General features: G+C 37.9%; 1 protein-coding gene across 1 annotated transcript in view; it reads left to right on the forward strand.

Annotated features, from left to right (window-relative positions):
* The window catches only part of MYO16 (myosin XVI), a 421185-nt gene that overhangs the window by 188771 nt on the left and 213885 nt on the right, over positions 1-18529 (forward strand). The window lies entirely within an intron of this gene.

Genomic DNA, 18529 nt, shown 5'->3' on the forward strand with positions numbered 1-18529 from the left:
TGGTAATCATTTCACGCATAGCCTTAATCATCTTTAAGTAGAAGCTATTCAGGACTATTTGATTATCTAAAAATTATAGATCACCATGGCATCTTGTCAATGGAAAATTTTGTTAATATTCTTGTCACTAATAATGACCTTGAGCAGATCATGGAAAGCAAAATTGCATCCAGAAGACTTTACACGTTCTTATCCTTTATAATAAAGAGCTAATATACTAATTAGACCAAACAGCAGAATGACTGTCCGGACGACCTTCCAGACAAAGTCAGGGCTGCGAGGGCTGGCCGAGGTTGCGAGGGCTGTGAGGGCTGAGCCCCTTACAGGAATTTCGTGTATCGGGCCTCTAGTCTTTGAATAAAACCTTTTGAAAATGTCTTAGTTGTCCATATACACTCCTTTACCAAATTCCTGAAAATTGCTGCCTTTAGAGTTTTCTTGAAAATTATAACTAACATGTATTGATGGGAAAGATTCTAAATAAATATAGTCATCTCAGAAGATTTCAAGGACAAAGGGATGCTAAAATTCTCATTATCCTATATAATAAAGGCTAATATGCAAATCGACCGAATGGCAGAATGACCGGTCACTATGATGCGCACTAACCACCAGGGGGCAGATGCTCAATGCAGAAGCTGACTCCTGGTGGTCAGTGTGCTCTCACAAGGAGGGCGCCGCTCAGCCAGAAGCCAGGCTCATGGCTGACAAGTGCAGCGGCGGTGGCAGGAGCGAGACAGCCATCAGTCGGATATCCCTCAAGGGCTCCCGGACTGCAAAAGTGCACAGGCTGGGCTGAGAGACCATGGCCCCACCCACGAGTGCACGCATTTTATGCACCGGGCCTCTAGTAATGTATAATGATCATTCCCACTGCAATGATAGCAGATTCAATATGCAGTCTGTGATTTAAGGGTAAATATAATATTATTTATATTTTAGCAAACATACCTTAGTATTTGGTATAGTGAGGATTTTTTATTTTGTTATCATTGCTTATTGTCAGAGAATTTTGATTTTCCTTTAAATATCAAGATTACTTACAGAATGATATTAATATGCTAAGTGCCAAATGAATCTTGCATAACATTACTGGCAGCTCTGCTGAAGTTGACATTGAAAAATTAATATATAAATCCAGCTGCACGTAGAAACTTTTAGAAAATTTCCACTTGACATTTAAATGTTGCAGAGTCTTAAATTTATATAATTGGAAACATGTGTACTAGTAGTCTAGATTTTTGACTATACACACACAGAGAAAAAATATATAAACATAAGCTTTGGAAAACACATTCTTTCCCTTTGAGTGACAATATTATCATTGTATCAATATGTAACAAATTTATGATATTAGTTTATTGTTTAAAATGATTTACTAAGCAAATGAGCAAGGACAGGGATTAGTGGGAAATTATCAATGAATTAATATAGTATAAGTTTAACTTCTAAGACACAGTGTTCTCATTTGAGTCATACCTCCCATTCTTTCTTCCCTATTTCTCCCATGGGTCACCCAAATTTAAATCCTGAAAAAATGCAAAGGAAGGTTATGTTTGCAGTATTTCTAATTCATTGAAATTCATGGAAACTTTAAGTTTTTGCAGACCCATTTCCAAAGTCATAGAAAGGTCTCAAAATATGAATAAAATTAGAATAAGTTTTTATAGTTTATGAATCTCCAATTTTGTGGAAATTTTATAATGTCAAAAAAGATTATATAACATAAATAAATATATATGCCTATGGTTAAAGTTGGCAAGCTCCCTTGATGTTGAAGGGAAGTATTTTTTTCATTCTATTTTTATAAATCTTGCAAGCAAAAATAAATAGAAATAAGATATAAAGGTAATAAAGTAATAAAGGGAATACAAATGGAATTATAGCAGATGAAATGTATGGTCTTAGCATGCTGGATTCATTTCCTGAATTCCAGCAAAATAGCTACCATATATATATATGTTAAAAGATTCTACTTTCTCTAACTAGATTTCAAATGGGTTGCTTCTCAATGAAAATCATGGGTTATAATGTGGACACTGGCAACTAGTTAATTAGGATGAGCAGAAGTGTTTGCCATATTTGCCTGGCCAAGGTTGAGTCAGTGAGATTAATGTGAGGACATTCACCAGCCCGTTGCTGCCACGGTCCTGGGTCCTGAGTTCAGTGCAGGCTGCCTGCACCAAACGCCGCAGCTGGAGACCAACCGGCTGGCAGCTTTTACTCAAGGTCCACACCTAGTGGTCAGGGCATTTCAAAATAGAAGCACACCGACACTTGATTTAACAACTTATTATCTAAGCAGATAAAAGGGAGTAAAGCTAACAACAACAACAATAATGAAATGCCTTCTATTTGTTTAAAACTACTTAATAATTAAAAGGTGATTTTAAATATCAAATAATTTCTAGAGAAAACGAATGAGTGGTTCGCTTTGATCTGACTTTCCTAGAGTTATTTGGCCTCCACTCCTCTGTGAATGGCCAATGACACACATTGACACACAGTGTAAGTATACTAGTAAACAGTCACATGTTCAAACCACATGGAGATCCACATAGATTCCTACATCTTCACATGTGGAAAATTGGCAACCACTAAGGACACCGGAGGCACTGACCTTCTATCCCATTCTTCACTGGCCAGTTTTTCCTCTGTGAATAAAAAGATGTGTGTGTTGTCTTGTCCCCGCCCAGGGATGGGGCCCTTCTCCCCAAGGAGACGCCTTCCCTCCCAGGCTTCCCGCATTGCAGTCAGACCAATGCTGTGGTCGCCTCATTCTCAGGAATCTTGAATTTGACAGCCAGGGTCTCTTTTCTTCATTAGGTTAGCTCAGTGGTCGGCAAACTCATTAGTCAACAGAGCCAAATATCAACAGTACAACGATTGAAATTTATTTTGAGAGCCAAATTTTTTAAACTTAATCTTATTCTAACACCACTTCTTCAAAATAGACTCAGGCAGGCCGTGGTATTTTGTGGAAGAGCCACACTCAAGGGGCCACAGAGCCGCATGTGGCTCGCGAGCCGCAGTTTGCTGACCACGGGGTTAGCTTATTGATCAGGAAATAGTATCCTGTGACTTTAAAATTCCCTTGCTTCTCAGGTGACCTCATCTCTGGTCTGTCCTGACACAAGCAGATATAATGTAAAAACGGCAGGATTGTCAACTCCTTTATTTCTGCCAAAGCATCTTTCTAAGTAGGGTCCTTTCAGGGTCTAACCTCAGTGTCTTAGAATAGTAGCACTTTAAATATGAAGTGCCTGGCTGGTGTTGCTCAGTGGTTGAGGGTCGACCTATGAACCAGGAGGTCATGGTTCAATTCCCTGTCAGGGCACATGCCCCAGTTGGGTTGTGAGCTCGATCTCCAGTGTGGGGCATGCAAAAGGCAGCTGATCAATAATTCTCTATCATCATTGATATTTCTATGTCTTTCTCCATCTCCCTGCCTCTCTGAAATCAATAAAATATATATTTAAAAACTGAACTTTGTGGCATAGATAAGATTCTGAATAAATGTCCTTAATACTTCTATTCTTCCATGGTTTCTTTTGCCTATTATGATAAAAGATCTTTTTCATTTGGTAATTTTGGTTGCTTGTTTTTAATATAACATTTAAAATGGAAAGGCTTGCTCTTAAGCGTTTGTTATCCTTTTCTTAATAAAATTATAAACCTTTTGTAAAAGATAGGGAAACATAGACAATATTGTTTTGGCCACAAGAAGAGTGTTTTATTGTGTCAACATTATAAGCAGAATTGTTTGCAATTTTTAAGCATGTCATTGCATTATTACTTATTTTAATATAACCACTGTACTAAACAAGTGTAATTTTCAGTTTAATGAAAACACGTTCTTCTTATACCTTACCTTCTTTCTAAATAAACTCAACAAGGATAATATTTTCCTGACCCTAGGAGAAAACATGGGTAGGTCCCAATACTTTTCTGCTCACTTTTAAATAAATCACAGTTCCACGAATCCTTCAAGTCCCCTCATATCCAGTATTTGAACAGAAATTAATAGTGTCCAAAGGTGAGAGTTCTCCCCTCTCTCCCTTCGGTGAAGGCCTGTGGTGGCAGCTGACTGCCTCCCGGAAGGGAGGGAGGGAGGCTTCTGCACCTCAGCTTGCCGGCTCTCCCAGGAAACGGGGGACAGGAACAAGGAGTGAGAGGTGTCTTGGCTTCCAGATATTTTGATGCTTTCTGGTGAGAAAGATAGCCATCCCTGACTCCTTCTCTCGGCTTCTTCATAGATTCCCAGTGCTGGACCTCTCCTCCTAAAGGCCTCAAGAAATGAGAAGTGCATTCATTCCTACCCTACCGACTCCCACTGTCACCCGTTCTTCAGGGCAGTCCACTAGACATAAGTGCACACCACAAAGGGGTTGCTTTCCTACACCTTCCCAGGTGTGCATCTTGGGTAGGATTTCTCTGGATTGCCAGGGGATTGGGAATGAGAGAGTGCCTTGAGGAGTTGTGGATAGCTCAGTGGCTCACTTTTTATAATGGCTAAACCAAAGATGTGCACTAAACAGCATTTAGGTTTTATAAAGGATATCATCCCTGTGATTCTGAAATGAGATAAGTGGTTGGAGAGTCTTATTAAAGTGTAATGAATACCTTACATTTTTTAAAAAGTGGTAAATAGTTTTTGTGAGTTCTAAAATTGGACCAGTTTCATAATATAACACACATCCCCGATACTGAATTTGCAAAGTTAAATTAAATTTTATTTTTCCTGAATTGACATCTTCATCAGAGTTTTGGTATAAACTTCACTAGAGTCATGGGTAGGCAGAGGCTTGTAGAAAGTTAGAGCGTTCTGTAAATGTCTTCAGACACCAAAAACTACAGTTTAATCAGCTCATTTTTGTCATGAGTTCTGAATACAATTGTTTATATTTATGGGCACACCTGAGAAATATAACCTGTGGAACATTTTCCTTTTTACCATTAGAAACACCTTAAAAATTAATAGATTGAAAGTCATAGATGAAGTTTAAGAGATAATCCAGTGGAGGGGGATTGACGATTACTTATTTACTTTATTTATTTGTATGTATTGATCCATTCATTTGTTTATGTCTACATGTCCTGATATCCACATTTTTGGATAACATAATTTGACATGCAAGTATAATACAGTAAATAGAGTTTTAAGCATACATAACATTTTTTTTTGTCACTGAGCCCTCAGTTTCTTAATATGCTTATAGTATATTACATCCTTATAATATTTTACTTGAGCTAAACATAAACATTTAAAAACTTTATGATGATTTACATTCAGCTTTGATGAGCTATAGAGACTTCGGGAGAGTTCTCTAAATGCCCTCACATACCAAAACCTCTATTTTATGGCAACTCACTTTCGTCATGAGTTCTCATATATCCAAGCCTGTTCATTTGACACCTGGTTGCAAGAACTTGGTTCCAGGGTTAGCTGAGGATAATGCAGTGACGCACACAGCTTCAGCACAGGGCCTGACGCAGCAGGAATGGCTGCTACAGGGAAAGCATGGTGCTTGTGGCTGGAAAGGAGGCTTCCTGGTGTATCAGAGGAGGAAGGAGGGTTGTGAAGAAATGCAGATGGACGGCATGTTGAGTCTAGTCTCTTCCATTTACTTTGATGCAGTGATCTTGTTTGTTTTGAAGACTGGCAACTAGAGGAAATATGTTGTTCTCTAGAAACAGAAATAATGCTGTTTACATACACGGCTAGGACGTCAGGAGTGATTTCTATGTTTGCTCAGTTTTGCTTTGTAGTCAGCAATGATAATGAACTTGCATGAATCAGTTTCCACACTCCCTCTTTCTCTGATGGCGCACCTATGACACGTTGGCAGAATGCCTGACTCGGGTCCAGAGCACAGTTTGTGGGTTTTGTTTTTTTAATATTTTTATTGATTTTTTACAGAGAGGAAGGGAGAGGGATAGATAGCCAGAAACATCGATGAGAGAGAAACATCGACCAGCTGCCTCCTGCACACCCCCTACAGGGGATGTACCCGCAACCAATGTACATGCCCTTGACCGGAATCAAACCTGGGACCTTTCAGTCTGCAGACCGAAGCTCTATCCACTGAGCCAAACCGATTTCGACATGTGGTTTTTTGATTATTGTAAAATCAGGTCCACATGCATTAGGAATCATGCTGTTGCCTGATCAGTAGGGGTTCTTTTAGGTAAAAGTCACGTGAAGAGACACCAGTCACTAACCAGGGACAGGTGAGTAAGTGGTGCCTGGACTAAGGGAGTGGCTACAAGGTGGAGGACACAATAGATGCACGGGGACCTGGTGATCTGTAGAGATGGGGGCCCTCTGGGTATCTGGGAACAGGTGGGAGAAAGAGGTTAAATTGGAATGAGGTCTCCAGGATTTAAATATGAAAGTAATAATTTCTTTCACTGGGAACCAGGGGCCATCCTCTCAGGATCCTTTGATCCTTAGATTGAGATTGATTACAGAGAGAGAAAAGAAGGCTATTAAAAAATATCACTTGTGGAATTTCTCAAACTATTACCTTTCCTCTCCAATCCAATATAATATAAACTTAAATAACAGAAGAAAGTATTAAACATATACCAATGAGAAAGATAGGCTGTTTTAGGGAGAGGTTGAAATTATATTCTTTAAAAGTGTTTTTTTTTTTAAAAAACTTGCATATCAATTCAATGATTTACGTCCTGAAATTATCAGTAGAATATTTTTGCAACTTATCCTGTTTCTAAATTCACACATTTTGATTCTAAGGAAAATCATTTCGTTAGTGCATAATGAATATCCTAGGTGTCCAGAAAGATTTCCATCAGCACGTTGAAAAAATGATTTATGTGTTCCCCAACAGTCTGACTGAGGTCATTACAAAGGATGGCAATGGTAACAGTGGGATTCAGCTCCCCAGAGTCTCACAACTAATGACTCACACTCTGAAATGAGAAAAAAGAACAGTTCCAGTAGAAAGCAAACTTAAGGTCCTGTCTACCAGGTGAACACATTCCACTCCACTCTGAAAACATTAAATCTGCACAAATCAGATCGTAACAAGCCATATAATACTCATCTTCAGAAAACTTGTACTTTTTCAGTAGGTGAGACTTGCTGTTTTTTCTCGATTAGAGGGAACAAATACTTCATGTAGGGAAAAATCATTGTAGCCTTGAAGAATTCTGCAGGCTGGTTTAAGAAAGCAACCCCATGTCAGCATTTTGGATAATCTGTATTGGTCTGAAGTCTCACTGAATGGCAGAGAGGGCTGCTCTTCACCTTGATGCTCTGAAATGAAAGGAAAGTGAATTAACTAACTGGGTTAAGTCTATATGTGGCTTAAGTTTCCATGTGGGAATTGTTCATAGTTTCGTTCTACTGAGTTCAGGATATGTAAAATTAGTTTTGGCTATTTAGTGGTGTGTATGCACATGTTTGTTGACTTTCCAAGAACGTTTAAAGTAAAGAGTATATTTATATTGAAGTAATAGCCACATTGCTTATGATTTCTATATTTCTGTGTTCATTGATGCAATGAGATAGCATTAAATGTACTTCCAAAACATTATAGTGTATATCAACCCTTTTTAGTTCGAAGTCCAATTTGAGAATCCAATGAATGGCATAAACACACACACACACATACACAGTTTTTTATGTAATTTCTCAGGATTAATAGGCTCCCTCCCCAATTAAAAAAAAAAATCCATGTATATGAACTGTAACACTTTTTTCAAGTTCTTGACTTAAAAATTTAATAAATACTGATTTAATAACTCCAACATGGTTCATAGTTTCCAGATATCTTTTTAAGTTTTAGATAAAATTTATATTTAAAAAAAAAAAACAAAAACGTACACTGATGGGGGACATCTACAATAGTGTCAACAATAAAAATTTAAATAAAAAATCCACTGAGATATCTCTTACGAGACAAGTAACATGATTTTTAAAACACTACTATGACAGTAGGCATGTTAATCTATTTTGTAAGATTATTTTTAGTAGATTAGATTTTTCAGCTATAACTAAGTGTTGCTCAAGGATCCTGTCTATTAGCAAGAGTGCTTAGTTTAGGGGCCTGAAGATGGCGCTAAGGAAGGAGCATGTTTTGGTGCATGCAGGCAAGCCATTAAAAATATCTCTTGGATTACCATTTATACTACACTATTCCCACAGATCACCTATAAAAACTTTACCTCATCTTATGACAGTTTTCAAATTCCATCTATGGGTAGTTTTTTGCTTTCTTTGCAGGGGAATTTGTCATTACTTCTGCACCATCTCCTGATGTTTTATAAGATGCATAAGCCTAAAATTCAAATTAGGGGTGTGTGCATATGTGTATATAGGGGTGTGAATGTGAGTGTGCATGTAATTATTTTCTTCTTAAATTATTTAATCAAGATATATATATATATTTTAATGTCAGATGACACCAATGACTTTTTAAAAGATATATATTTTTTAATTTTTTACAGAGAGGAAGGGAGAGGAATAGAGAGTTAGAAACATCGATGAGAGAGAAACATCGATCAGCTGCCTCCTGCACACTCCCTACTGGGGATGTGCCCACAACCAAGGTACATGCCCTTAACCGGAATCGAACCTGGGACCCTTCAGTCTGCAGGCTGATCCTCTATCCACTGAGCCAAACCGGTTAGGGCAACCAATGACTTTTAAAAGGACTTGAATGTAGCCATCAATACTTATATAAATGGTTCTTATAAAAGTATAATTTGTTTTATCTTTTGCAAAGAAGTAAGGTCAGTCTGGGCAGGTTAATGCTTTGAGTTAGAAGTTTGAAGATTAATCTCCTCCAAGTATGGTAGTCTCTGGGAGCATCCCAGGTGATGAGAATTGTCCATTACTGGGATTGGATCATCTCAGAAGATTTAATTACTCCCTGCCATGCTTCCTTACAGACAGCTCACTTTTCCTTTTCATATGTGTTTGTCATCATTTCCTCAGACAGGAAAGCTTAAAGTGGGCCATGGTCCTCTCCTTCCTGAGTCAGATGTTTAGGAAAGATTTTTTTTTTAAATAGCAACATGATTTTTTAGAATGCTTGTGTCCCCCTTTCCCCATCACTATACAAGTAGAATGGAACTTGTATAATTATCACCTAATTCTAGATTTAAGAGTTACTGCTCTTTGACACTATCCACATTATTTGACTAGATGATCTGAAGTGATTTTAAAGAGTATGGGGTGGAACAGGGCTCAGTGACCATTATAAAGCAGAGGAATATTAAAATTAATTTAAATATTATTGCCCAACCACATGCATCTTTCCCGTAACACTCAAGGAATCACAGTGTGAAAGAGTTTGCAATGCCCCTCAGGTTTTTCAAGCTGAAATAAGTTAAAGAATCTTAAACTAAATGATAAACTAGAGGAGAATGGAGTAAGAATAAAACATCTAGAAATTAAGTGTTTTTTCACTGTTATTTTGATAATAAAATTAGAGATTAATTTCCCCAAGAAAACATCTGACCATATGATATCTTTAACATCACTTGGGGATCCTAAGTAAAATCTCTCTCTCTCTCCCTCTCTCAATATATATATTTTATAAATTGCTGTTAAAGTTCAAAAAAGGTCATAGAGATCATCTGTCCTCATTTAACAGACACAAAACTGGGAACAATGTGAAGCTTGCTTCTGAAGCAGGGATTGAATTTGTAAATCAGATTAAAAATCAAATATTTAATCTGCTTATTAGTTTTAACTTTCTCCCTCAGAACTTTAATGAGATGATTATAAAGATTTAAGCTCTTTGATAGAAATTATAAATAAGTAAATATTTCTGCGAGAAAGATCACAATGTAAAAATCTAGACAATCAGTTCATAAGTTACTAAGAGTCGGTAAAATATATTTCATATATTACCTTATTAATTGCATGTAAAGTACTTAATTTTTAATAAATACATTTATATTAATATTTCCCAAATACCTTATAGAAATACTAAATCACCTGCTGTGCCCTGGTGAGAAAATGAAAGCAGACTTGTCTGTTGTTTTTGTTTTTTTTTCCATTTAACACATTTTCCATTAATTCTTAAATTTGGGGGATAGATTTAATATAAAAAAGAGTACAAAGGGATATAGGCAAGCCATTTACCACTATCTAGAATTTGCACTATTAACATTTGCAACTTTTGCTTTGGATATTTATTAATATAAGAGAAATAGCCTTGCAGCTAAAAGCTGAATTTCTTTTTGTTTGTCGACATAGGTTCATCCTTCTCCTTTTCACCCCAGAGTCAGCAATTTCATCAATTCTGTGTAAACTTTCCACAGTTTAGTTGCCCCTTTTTTTGTCTAGATATTCATTTTCTGTAACAGCTATATAACATTGTGAATCATTAAGAATTTTAAAAATATGCTATCACACAGTACATTTTATGCTGTACTTCCTTTTTTTAATTTCACATGTTTTTGGATATTTAATTACATCGATACCTCCAGAGCTAATGCATCCTTTCTAACTGCTGCACTAATTCCCCTGGATGAAGAAACCAGAATATTCTCACGTTTCCCTAGTGATGGGCACTGAAGCCTCTTGCCACTTTTTTTCTCAATTATAAAGAGTGTTGTATCATCATACATGGCTCTTGAGATACGTGTTTAAAATTTCTCTGGGGTATTTATTAAGTGGCAGAATTTCAGGGAGAGCATTAATTTTCAGTTTCCTAATTATGCGTGAAGTTGAACATGGCAATGCAGGTCATGCACCACCCTGTGACATTATTTATCATAGACATTATTTTTCTGCTCCAAGATCATCTTACTTTTTTTTTTCCTAAAAAACTTTAGATTTTCAGTATAGCAGATATTTATTTGTATTTATATGAAGAATTGAGATAATTTTATATTTTAGTCAGATATTCAATTATCCCTACCTCATTTATTAGAAATGCTTTTTCACCCCCTCCTGATTTTTAATCTATTTGGCTGAAACTGTATCAATAATATATTGTTTTAATAAGTAAATTTTTATAAGTTCTTATTTTTATTTGTTTTGAATATATATATATTATGAATTTTATTATCACTTTGACTGAGTCCATAAAAAATCCTTTTGGGATTTTTACTAAAAATACACTAGCAGCTTAATATGGGGAGAGTTGGCCATTTTAGGCTATTGATTTTTCTCCCCACAAATATCTGCATTTCTACTTATTCTTGTGTTCTTTTATTCATTAAATAATGTTTGTATTTGTAATCAATTTTTTACACATTTTTATTTAAAAATTTTCTGTGTGCTTGTGCTCTTTCTTGCTATGATGAGTGCTATTTTTCTATTACATTTTAATTTATTTATTAGGATACTCAATCTTGAGTTTCATATGTTGATGTTATATACAGAAACCCTGCTGACTTTTCTTATTAGTTCTAAGAATTTTCCTGTGTAATATCTTACTATTTTATGATCATAATTATTTTTTCTCTTCATTTTCTCTTTTGTCTCTTATTTTTTCTTCTTATTTTATTGCATTGGCCAGCACTGCCAGTACAATGTTGAAAATTTGTGGTGTGAGTGGATATTCTTGTCTTGTTTCCAAATTGATGTAATGCTTCTAAACATTTGCCATTATGTTATCTGTTTACTTAGGTAACTTACTTACCTGTTTCAATAGATAATCTTTGTTGAGTATCTTCAATCATGGATGTAAATTTTTATCTAATGTTTTCCCTTTATCTACTAAGGTTATAATGATTCTTTTCTTTGCTCAGGTGGCAAATTGTATTGATGTATGTTATTTGATGTTGAGTAAGTCTTCATTTATAGTGTCAACCCTATTTGGTCATAATGTAGTAGATTTAATTTTCTAATTTTTATTAAGGAAGTTTGCATTATTTTCATTAGTGAAATGAGTTCTATATTTTTTCTTCTTATATAATCCTTTGATGTCAGGTTTATATTAAAAAGTAAATTGGATAGATTTTTATAAAATGTTTTGCACTAAATGAAGATGATATGCTCCTTGAATGTCCAGTGAAACTCTCCTTACAATCTTTTGGGGGGGTAAGGAGTGGATTGATTTTGAATACTAATTATTTTAAAGTTTATGAGTCAGTCAGATTACTTTTTGTCATTTATATTTTCTAGAAAATTGTCCACTTGAAGATTTTAAGTTTATTCATCAAATAAATCAGCATCATTTTCTAATCCTTTAATCTCTCTTCTAGCTGTCATTTGGCCCCTTTTGCATTCCTGATATTGTTTACTTATGCCTTTGCTCCATTCTCATTGATAAGTCTTACTTGAAACTTGCCTATAAGGATTATTTAAAAAAAAAAACAACAACACATTTTGTTTTGTTGTCATTTCTCATTTTTATGTTTTTATTAATTTCTGCAGTTTTATTATATCCCTGTTTTGACTTTCTTTGAATTTTATTCCTCTGTTTTCTTCTGACTTCCTGAGTGTAGTGTTTGCTTCAGATTTTCTGATGATTTGGTTGATCCTGAGTCTAGAAAGAATCTCCTAAGTACCTACTTAGTGCATTCCAGACATTTTCTATGCAGTGCTTCCTTTGTTGTTTAGCTCTAAATATTTTGTTTTTATGTTGTTTCAGAGATAAAATAACAAGCAGCTTGTTAGAAAAATAAATTTGACAGACCATATTTTTCTCTCCTAATCCAAAGTTGGGAGCCCCCCCCCCCCATTAAATAATGAGATTTCTTTGACTCTTATGAATATAGTATAAGTGACTTCTATTTCTGTATAGGCTTATTTAAATCATGGTGAACATTGCCATGACAACCAAACTATACAAGTTAGCAAAATAACTGAGACAAACCTTCTTTCTAAATAATTCTCCTTCTGCTTCATTTCCTTACCAAAACACCCATATGCATGATTTCCTAAAGAGCTAAGAACCTTTTCTCTGAAATCATATATTTGTTTTTCATTATTTTGTGAGATTCATTTTTTTTCAATCAGAAGGATTCAGAATGATAAACAAGATTACAGATTTACCAAAGTGTTACATATATTATAACACCCAAATGTAATTTTAATGACCAAATAATAAATATAAAATAATGGTTAAAAATTTATCACCCTTATTATAAAAATTACCATATACTCTGGACACAATAATGATTAAATTTAATCATTGATCATGATAATGTGACAAATTGATTCAAGAATAATATAGCTTATTGAAGCAATAATTATATATATACTAGAGGCCCAATGCACGAAATTTGTGCACAAGGGGTGTGTCCCTCAGCCCAGCCTGCACCCTTTCCAATCTGGGACCCCTTGAGGGATGTCCGACTGCCCGTTTAGGCCCGATCCTACCAGGGACATCCCTCTCACAATCCAGGACTACAGTTGGACATCCCTTTCACAATCCAGGACTGCTGGCTCCAAACTGCTCACCTGATGGCCTTCCTGATAGCCCCTAACTGCTTCTGCCTGCCAGCCTGATCACCCCTTATCCACTCCCCTGACAGCCTGATTGATGCCTAACTGCTCCCCTGCCAACCTGATTGCCCCTAACTGCCCTCCCCTGCAGGCCTAGTCACCCCTAACTGCCCTCCCCTGCAGGCCTGGTCACCCCTTACTGCCCTCTCCTGCAGGCCTGGTCCCCCCCTACTGCTCTCCCCTGCAGGCCTGGGACCCCCCCAACTGCCCTTCCCTGCAGGTCCAGTCGCCCCCAACTTCCCTCCTCTGCTGGCCTGGTCACCCCTAACTGCCCTCCCCTGCTGGCCTGATTGCCCACAACTGCCCTCCCTTGCAGGCCTGGTCCCTAACAACTGCCCTCCCCTGCTGGCCATCTTGTGTCCACATGGGGGCAGCCATCTTTGACCACATTGGGGCAGCCATCTTGTGTGTTGGAGTGATGGTCAATTTGCATATTACTCTTTTATTAGATAGGATAGAGGCCTGGTGCATGGGTGGGGGCCAGCTAGTTTGCCCTGAAAGGTGTCCCGAATGAGGGTGGGGTTTCCCTTGGGGTGTGGGGTGGCCTGGGCAAGGGGCCTGTGGTGGTTTGCAGGCCGGCCATGCCCCCTGGCAACCCATATGGAGGCCTTGGTATCTGGGATTTATTTATCTTCTATAATTGAAACTTTGTAGCCTTGAGTGGAGTCCAGGGCCCGCCAGGGTGTGCGGAAAGCTTGGCTTCATCCATTTCTGGGGAAACCCAAGCCTCCTGCTCGCTCGGTGGCCGCAGCCATCTTGGTTGGGTTAATTTGCATACTCGCTGCTGATTGGCTGGTGGGTGTGGCTTGTGGGTGTAGCGGAGTGATGGTTAATTTGCATATTACTCTTTTATTAGAAAGGATGCTTTTCCCTAAAGTATATGTTTTCAGGTAATGGGATAAAAAGAATATTTGTCATATCTATGAGAATATGGCACTTTTAGTATCAAACAGTAGTTGGTTTTTCCTTTTTGATAATGACTATTATGTGATTTCCAAATATTATTTGAGAGCCAAATAAATTAAACAAAACATGTAAGAAATTCAGTGATTTATAAGGCTAATCAAAACCTTCTAGAATTCTACTTTTCTAGTTCTTTTTTGGGTCAGGAGTGCAGAGGCTAAAGCTTGTATATTTTATACAAAGCAAATAATTCATTGCATTGCTAGCCATGCCTGCTTTCTTGTTTCATTTCTAACTGGGGAAATTCATTTGGCCTCTTTTCAACCCCGTGATAACCTATCCTGCTCAATAGAGTTAACCAAATCTGTATTTATTATGCTCCTCAGTGCCTGTCATTTGGGCATAGTGGCAGTTCTGCCAGAATAAATAATGCTGCAGTGCCATTCAGAAATGAGAGCAGAATGTCCCATTCTGGCTCTTGGTGACCCTGCCTCTCCCTGAAGACAACACCAGGAGGAAGGAAATGTCAGTACCACAATTTAAATACTGTTCGCCTTTTTCCAATATAATTTTCTAAATGAGAAGAATGAGCTTTTCAACTGAAGGACATTTTTTAGTTTTTGTCAGCTCTATGCTTTTAAGTTTCCTATTTTTACATACTGTCTTATTGAAAGTACATTTTCCAAGCCTGGCTTCTTTATGTGTGCTGGTGTGACAAGTGGTAGAGGTGTAATTATTGTGTTTATCATTTATTGGATATTACCTAGATATGAGTTATGCTTTGAGCTGGGGATCATCACATTTAATATTGACATTAGCTGTGTGGTAGGTATTATTGCCTCCCTTTTTCAGATAAAAAAACTGGATTTCAGAGAGTCTGAGTAAGAGGTCCAAGTCACACAGCCACAAAGTGATGGACTTGATGTATGAACCCCAGAATGTCAGACATAATACCTGAGTTTTTCCCAAAAACCTTCCAATCTTGAGGTTATCAGAAGAGTGTTACAAAAATCATGGTTTTAAAACTAAATTTTTAAAATTTAACCTTTTGAACTATAGATTTCTTTATTCCCAGTGAAATTACTATTTAAAATTTAAAATATCTATGTATAGGCATGTCCCAAAGGGCAAAACTGTTCTATCTTCCTGGTACCTGGGCTCCTAGCATTCTGCAAAGTACTTTGCAAAACTAGTTGTAAGTGCATGTTCATTGAAAAGGCGAATGAACCAACAAATGATTAGTTAAAAGCCATTTTTAGAAGAGACATTGGTGGATTGCAAATCCCAATTGTTTATTCTTCTCTAGATCCAGGTTCTATGCAATATAACTTTGACACTTCTCTTATCAAGAGGTCAAGTCTAATTTATCTCCATTTGAGCTGCCCTTGTGACTTGTTCTAGCCCAGAGAATACAGCAAACCTGAGAAGGTGCCAATCCCGAGCCCTTGCGGTAATGTTTTCTCAGCTCCCTGCCATTGCCATGTGCATAAGCCCAGGCTTGCTTTCAGAAGATGAGAGACACTTTGTTAGCCAGCCAACTCCAGCGCATTTGGGTGAGGTCATTCTAGGCCTGCCACCCCCCAGCCAGGCCACCCAAATTGACAAAAAGACCTACAGACCATAATAAATACTAGTTGTTTTTAGCCACTGTGTTTTGGGGTGGTTGGTTATCCAGCAACATATACTTGCTACAAGTCACTGATTACTTTAAATTTCATGGCTCCTACTTTGAACCGTAAATTGTGAGTATGTACATTTGAAGGCGATTGCTAGAAGGTGAGCTCTTCATTTTACAGGTGATTTGAGAGATGCTGAGATGAACCCCTTACTTAGTGTTTTCAAATGCTGTTCCATTGTCTTCTGGGCAGCAAACTCCCCAGCCTTTGGGTGATGAAATATAGTGGTGAGGTTTCACTATATATTATAATTGACAGATTGAAATAGTGAACAACTATTTATAGGCTTGCCTTTCCATTTCTAAAGCAGTTATTTTGAGTTCTTCCTCAACACCCCTCCTCCCGTTGCCAAAAGTTGACCCAACTGCCTATAACAGTCTTACTGCACCAATCTGACATGAAAAAGAGGCAAAATAGCCCAGCCAGCATGGCTCAGTGGTTGCGTGTCGACCTATGAACCAGGAGTTCATGGTTCGATTCTGGGTCGGGGCACATGCCTGGGTTGTGGCCTTGATCCCTAGTGTGGGGCATACAGGAGGCAACCAATAAATGATTTTCACTCATCATTAATGTACCTATCTCCCTCTCGCTCTAGTTCCTCTCTGAAATCAATAAAAAAAAATACATTTTTTTTTAAAAAAAAAAAGAAGCAAAATAAGATTAATCAGTCCAGGCAAGTCTTCATCACCAGGAAGAGATAGTTGTTCTAGGAATTCTCCTAAATGTCCACTGAGTTGAATGACCCATTCTTAAGGCTCAGCCAGCAGCCCCACAACATTTTCACCATGCTTTATCACAGAAATGTTCCCTCTGCAAATCAGCCTCATGAACTTATACCATATTGGGTGAAATCTGAAGTGGTCCTCCGTGACCTGAATTATGCTAGAATTTGTCAAATTCAATGGATCCTTAAGTCTTAGAACTGTTACTACCACTATTAGTGGGTGAATTTTAAAGGTTGCAGATCAGATCACACCTGTAAATCCTCGTAATCATGACCTAGGTTAGTTCACCATTCTTAGTGGTGCTACCCTAACAAATCCAAGCCCCAGCAAAATGCTAGACTCCATTGAAAGTCTAGACTTCTGCCTGGGATGCACCCACTAAACTTAAGCATTTGCCATTGCCGGCTTTCTCTGCCTAGTAGTGCCTAGTAAGCATTCACTCATAGGGGAACTCCCTCTCCAGGAATTAGTAATCACAGCTGAACATCAGAAAACATTGCAAATGAAGTGTTTTGTTGGCCTCCTGAGAACTACTCCCACCAAACCTACTTGGATTACCCACCCCTATTGGGATCCTGGTTTTACTCTGCTTTCCAAACCAGATCTGCCAGACCCACACCTTTTGAGTCTTCCTACATTTTATCCTGAACATTCCCTGACTGACCTTGGTCGTATACCCCTACTCAAAAAAATAAAACATGAACTACAAATACACATTCAGAGTTCAGTCTCCTTTAAGTCCTATCCTCTCCTTGATGTGTGTGGATCCTATCAGGGATCTCTCAAACACACCAGGTCAACCTGGTCCAAGTCCTGAATCTTGTGGCTAGCTTTGTCTGAGGTCATCTACCATGGACACAGACCAACAGGAAAGGAGGGGGCATCTTCTGGACATAAGTCTGAACTAACCATTTCCTTGAAAAGACATAAGCTACACAATTCCTGTGTCTTCATATAGGTTTTTATTTTGATAGTTGTCGATTTACTAAAGGTAGTCCAAATGCAATGATACAAGCTCCTAATTTAGAGGCATTCTATATAATAAAAGCCTAATATGCTAAGTGTCCGGTCGTCCAGTTGGCCATTCAGCCAATCAAAGCATAATATGCTAATGATATGCTAAGGCCGCTCAACTGCTCACTGTGACATGCACTGACTACCAGGGGGCAGATAGTCAACCGGTCAACCAGTCGCCATGACGTGCACTGACCAACAGGGGGCAGACAGTAAACTGGTCAACCAGTCGCTATGATGTGCACTGACCACCAGGGGAGTTGCCTAAGCCATCAGTAGGACATCTCCCGAGGGCTCCCAGACTGCGAGAGGGTGTAGGCCAGGCTGAGGGACTCCCCCCGCCAAGTGCACGAATTTCATGCACTGGGCTTCTAGTATAGATATAACACTACTTGTCATTGTATGGCATATGGAATGATATAGTTGGTCACTGACTTTGTGACTGCAAGGATAAACCACAAAAACCTACAGCTGTGTTGATATCATGCTGTGATTGTCATTTTGTTTTGCTTTTCCCAAAAGCTCTCAGGCATCGTGTGTGCTCTGAAGGAAATCCATCACCTCTCCTTATACCAGCATGCACCAACAATGGGGAACCTCCCTCTAGTTTTTATCTGACTCAGTTAGCTGGATAATTGATCGAACACATTAACTTCTCTTTATTTTTGTTGGAGGGACTAAAATCACTGGTCTGAAAGCATTCTCAGGAAATGCAACTCTGCTTTCAAAGAGCAGTAGGTAGTTGCCAAAAGAGTCAGCAGACATAGGAGGAGGAT

Source organism: Eptesicus fuscus, chromosome 8 (assembly GCF_027574615.1).
Source record: "Eptesicus fuscus isolate TK198812 chromosome 8, DD_ASM_mEF_20220401, whole genome shotgun sequence".
Lineage (NCBI taxonomy): Eukaryota > Metazoa > Chordata > Mammalia > Chiroptera > Vespertilionidae > Eptesicus > Eptesicus fuscus.